This window comes from Lathyrus oleraceus, chromosome 5 (assembly GCF_024323335.1).
Source record: "Lathyrus oleraceus cultivar Zhongwan6 chromosome 5, CAAS_Psat_ZW6_1.0, whole genome shotgun sequence".
Classification (NCBI taxonomy): domain Eukaryota; kingdom Viridiplantae; phylum Streptophyta; class Magnoliopsida; order Fabales; family Fabaceae; genus Lathyrus; species Lathyrus oleraceus.
The window spans coordinates 539266369-539272368 of NC_066583.1; positions in this window are offsets into that span (position 1 = coordinate 539266369).

A 6000-nucleotide genomic window follows, 5' to 3' on the forward strand; every position below is an offset into this window, starting at 1 on the left:
ACTAAAGGAGATTTTTTTTTTAAATTCCGCTGTGTTTTGGATCGCCCTTCTCCTTCAGCCATATCCCCACACTTTAAAGTAACTGATATTTGGTGCTCTTCCTTTCCATGCCTCATATGGAGGAATACCGGTTTTCTTTAAAGGAATTCTATTAATCATATGGCAAGCGGATAGTAACGCCTCACCCCATCAAATTGAGGGGTAATTCAGAATGCATCAACATGGAATTCATCATCTCTTGATATGTTTGGTTCTTTCTTTCGGCCATGCCATTTTGTTGTGATGTGAGAGGTACCAAACATTCATGTATTATGCCACGTTCTTCACAAAATTCATCGAATTCAATAAAAGAAGTATTCATCGCCCCTATCACTCCTAAGGACTTTAATACTTCTACTTAATTGATTTTCCATTTCTGCTTTAAAAATCTTAAAGGCATTAAAAGCATCATCTTTATGCTTTAAGAGATATACATGTGTTTATCTAGAAGAATCATCGATGAATATAATAAAATATCTATTTCCCCCACGGGTTAACATGCCATTCAATTTGCACAAATCTGAGTGCACAAGATCAAGTAGATTTGTATTTCTTTCAACACTTTTGAAAGGTTTCTTAATCTTCTTTGATTTGACACATAATTAACTATTTTTGAAATCATTTATATTACATGAAATCAATCCATATTTAATTAGTCTTTTCATATAACTAATACCGAAATATGCTAGTCTATCATACCATAGAGAAACAGATTCAAGCATGTAAGCAGAAGTAGAAATTTCATTAATAATATTGTCGACAATACATAGTTTGATCATTCCCTCAGCGGAATATGATTTTCCAACAAATACACCATTACGGATCAATATAAGTTTGCCCGATTCATAAACAGATTTAATGCCCGGTTTTCCCAATAAGTCTCCACTAGCAAGATTCCTATTCATGTCAGGGACATGAAGCACATTGATGAGAGTAACTTTCTTTCCTGAAGTGAAGTTGAGTTCGTCTGATCCGGTTCCAACAACTTTAGATCGTACTTCATTTCCCATCTGCACTTCTTGTCCATCATTTATCTCAGAATAGCTTTTGGAAGCAGCCTTGTCATAAGAGACATGCACCGTAGCGCATGTATCATAGCACCAACCTTGAACTTTGCCTTTGATTGCCATAATTTCGCTCACTGTAGCAATTATGTCATCATTTGCATGAACTGCATTGATCTCATTTTTTGACTTGTTATGCATGCAATCTCTAGCATAATGTCCAGGTTTTCCACAAACAAAACATCCGGTTTTTGGACCCTTATGACCGCCAGAATTCTTGAACTTCTTATGTTCCTTTTTTTTGTCCAAGATGACTCTTTATGCCATCATGTTTCTTCTTTCCTTCTGTGGTCACGACATTGGCTTTAGGAAGACCCGTAGATTCTGATTTCTCTCTCTCCTTCGATTCCTCCTCAATACGAAGATGTTTACGGATTTTCTCCAAAGAGAAGTCCTCGGAACTGTGCAACAATTTCTTTCTGTATCCTTTCCACGAAGGTGGCAATTTTGCAACTATTGCACCGACTTGAAAGGTCTCGAGGATGTCTATTTTCACCGCTTTTATTTTATTCACGAGGACTTGCAACTCACGCACTTGGGGAAGAATGGGATTGCAATCTATAAATTTAAAATCAAAATATTTAGAAATTAAAAACTTCTTCGTACCTTCCTCTTCGGCCTTGAACTTGAATTTGAGCGCTTTCCAGATTTCTGTTGCAGACGGATTATCCGTATAGAGGTCGTAGTAATGATCAGACAGTGTATTCAGAATATGTCCACGACATAACAGTTCGTCCTCCTTACGTTTCTTGCGTCCTTGAATTCTTCAAAGTCATTTTCTGATGGTTCAGGAATTGATGCTAAGTCAGGATCTAAGACATAATGAACCTTCAAGGCAGTCAGTAGGAATGTCATCTTGTCTTGCCATCTGGTATAGTTGGTTCCATCAAAGTGATCCAACTTGACAAGATCCTGATCCATAACTTTGATGCTTGAGACTGCAACGTCAGAAGCCATTGTGTAAATACTTTTAAGAGTGTTAGAAATTTAGACAAGATTAAATGGATCCAGGTTGAATCGTAAACGAAGTCACTATCCTTAAAAGTATTTCAAGCACTCTCTTTGATGTCTTAGAGTCGGAAAGCAAGAATAACTAGGATAATTCAGCCTTTTAATCGATTCTGCACAAGACAGGTGAAGAAATCGAATGCAAGGAAGCGTGTCTAGAATGTTTAAGAGGATCTGCAGATTTTGAGTGAATTGATTTTCGAATTCAGAATTATGTATTTATAGGTCATGCATGTGTTATTTCATAAGTTTGCATCTCTTGATGAAACAACACCTTTTCACCATATGTTGCAATGGTTCACCTATGATAATACAACACACCACTTCATGAAGTGTTATATATTTTGAATTTGAAATTCAAACTATAAGCAACAACCAAAATTCTGGAACAATACTTTGAAATAATTTGCGGTCGCGGAGCGCCGCCTCATTAACGTCGTGAATAACCCGATTGCCCTGATGTGTCGTGTATAAGTGCTCAAGTGTCGCCTACAAGCCGCCACTAGCGCCTCTACGTCCACGTCCTCGAACCCGGTCCTGGAGCCAGAGCCGGTGTCGCCGGTGGCTACACCCGCGAGGGGTTGTTTGGATGTGGTATGTGGCATAATGCTTGGGACCACATATGTCCATGCGACACCTTATCCTCTTTGGCTCCTTTGGTGAATTTAATGTTTCAAGGTCTTTATAAATGCTTTTAACGTTAGCTCCACTTTATATGTGGGACTATTTGCAATATATTTATTGCCATTAATTCAATTGCCCATTTTTGCCATATTGGAACATACTCATGACAATTATTGTTTATAATTTCCAACATACCTATCAAGTTTAGAGATATGAGAATGAAAGGACACAATCACTATTATAAAAACATATTTTTACTACGGTTGAAATAGAGATTCATTTTTGTTCGGGTGGACGAGATAACATAAAGTATAATGAAAAATGCCAATTATTTTTACAGTTTATTTGGCCGAGATAAAAAAATAACAACAATCCACTACATTTTCTATCGTTGGATTTGTTAATCAAAGGGAAAAATTATACTTTTACACTGGATTGATTTTAATAACTTAGGTGATAGTTGAATATTGTTATTAAGGAAATAATTTTTATGTCAATTGAGACTTCCAACCGAGTCAAAATCTTTTTTTTTAAATCTAAGTTTTTTTATTTTCATTTTAACCTAGATTTTTTAAACAAAACATATAATACACATTTTGTGAAATAAAAAACTAATGAAACATTTGTGATATATATATATATATATATATATATATATATATATATATATATATATATATATATATATATATATATATATATATATATATCAAAATGATACACATTTTCTTTTTTTACAACAAAACTTAAATATACAAATAATTAATCAACTAGGAAACAACCAAAAGAAATTAGTATGTTTATAAATAAATAAAAACTATAAGAAGTAGGTTTTCAAACATGAACACACGTCTTTTATGTCTTCTTGTGTGAATAGTGTCCGGTCGTTAAACACCTAAAATTTGAAGAAGAAAAAATGTATATTAGGATAACGTAACTGTTGGAAAATTGATTGTAAATCAAATGGATCGAGGCTGGAATCATGAAGAATCATTTTCCTTATAGTATTTCAAGCACTATCGAATGCCCTATATTTTATTATGCAGAAATACCTAGATTAATTCAGTCTTCTCGAGTTTTCACAAGATAGATGAAAACTCGAATGTAACAAAGAGTGTCTAGAATTTATTCTAGAGGATATGCATTTTTGTTATGATCTTTTTGAATCCGAAATGCTCAATTTATATGTCAAACTGATGTTATTTCATAAGGTTGTGACTCTTGATGAAACACACACTTTCAATAACACTTTTGCTAAATGTTGCATTGTTTCTCCTACAACAGCATTTTTCAAACGTTGCATTATTTCGCCTACAACAACAGTAAGGTTACATTGTTTTTCCTCCAACAACAGTTTTCAAAGGCTGTACTATTTCGAATTCTGCAACACTTCACAAAGTGTTGTCTATTTCTAAATTCAAAAATTTATCCTCACTTGTATATTTTCTTGACATTTTGGAACACACTCGGGATTATTAATTGTTAATAATTTACAATAATCTCCCACTTGTTCTAATAATGACAAGACCAATTCCATAAAAAGAGAGAAAAATAATGTTAGTACGGTTAAGTATCTTTCCGTTTGAACTTAACTATAATAAGGATAACGCAAAGCTTAATTAGAATGTTAGGTAAATATGCTTTGAACCATTATCCCTCGTGATTATATTGGTGTCACCTTACACATATTCTCTAATGGTTCTTCTCCTACATCTCTCGCCTAACATTATTTATCGTCATGTGTTTTTCCTGTTTTCGTGAATTTTTCATGAGAGAAACTCCAACTCTAATTTTGAGACTGCACCATCTCGAAATTCATATAAGTGAAGTTCATTTTGTATCGATTTCTTGATATACATATCCTCGATATAGAACTTCATTAAGAGTTTGAAAAAACTAAACCCTCAACATGTAACAGTCAACATTGTCCCAAAGTGTTGCACAAAAATCTAAATCAACAATTTGTTTTTACCCATTGAATCTTAGATTAAGGTTTGTTAACTTCAGATTGGATTGCTACCGTTGTTGGAACCCTTATTCAAGGAGTTTCAATCTCATATCTCTTGAGGTAGTCTTTACTAGGTATCTGATCAGTGGTTTAGTAAACATATCAGCTAAATTATAGCTTGTTTGTATATATGCCAGTGAAATAATCTCATCCTTAATCAAAAACTTTAATAATCCCAAGTTAAAAAAAACTTTAACAAAAACTTTTTCGAAAAATTTAACGGCTAGCAGAAGTGACCCGGATCCAATCGTCTAAACTGAGCTTCAATTGAAAAACACAGATACACGTAAATAAAATCAAAGTATGATAATTAGTACAAATTTGATCAACAAACTTTCAACCACAACCAATTGAATGATATACTAAAAGTAGAGTCTATTCCCAATGAGAAAATACACAAAAATGCAATTGAGTCAAATTATCGAATAACTTGTGTGCAATCGATTTTATTTAAAAATTTGTATGGTTTTGTTGATCTTAAAATCCAACCACAATCTAATAGATTGTGATCAACTCAAAAAAACCTTTTTCAAATGGTTTCAAAAGGAATAACCAAACATTAATCGCAAAATTGATGAATTCAATGATTTGCAAATGAAACGTAAAAGAATATATATATATATATATATATATATATATATATATATATATATATATATATATATATATATATATATATATATATATATATATATATATATATATATATATATATATATATATATATATATATATATATATATATATATATATATATATATATATATATATATATATATATATATATATATATATATATATATATATATATATATATATATATATATAGAGAGAGAGAGAGAGAGAGAGAGAGAGAGAGAGAGAGAGAGTACAAGGATTTGTTTATGCAGTTCCCCAATCAGTTTCATTGTGGGTATGTTTGCCCTCAATTCGAACTCGAATTGAGATAATGAAATTAACCTTACTTTGCAAAATTAGTATACAAGAGAAACGTGGCAATCCAATCCTACAAACCCTATGTTTGATGTTGTTTCTAACATTTTCTCTTTCCTTTATCTGAGCTTGATCAAGTAATCCAACAATGTCAATTTGATTCATTGTCTCATGTTACTCCTTTGCAAGAAACTCTCATTCTTCAAAGCCTTCACTCGATAGAATCCAAATTGCGTAATCTTATCCAAAACCTTTAAATCCCTAATTGATCTTGAAAGAAAACCCCAACTTGGTTTTCTTATTTGAAACCCTCAAAGATCTCAA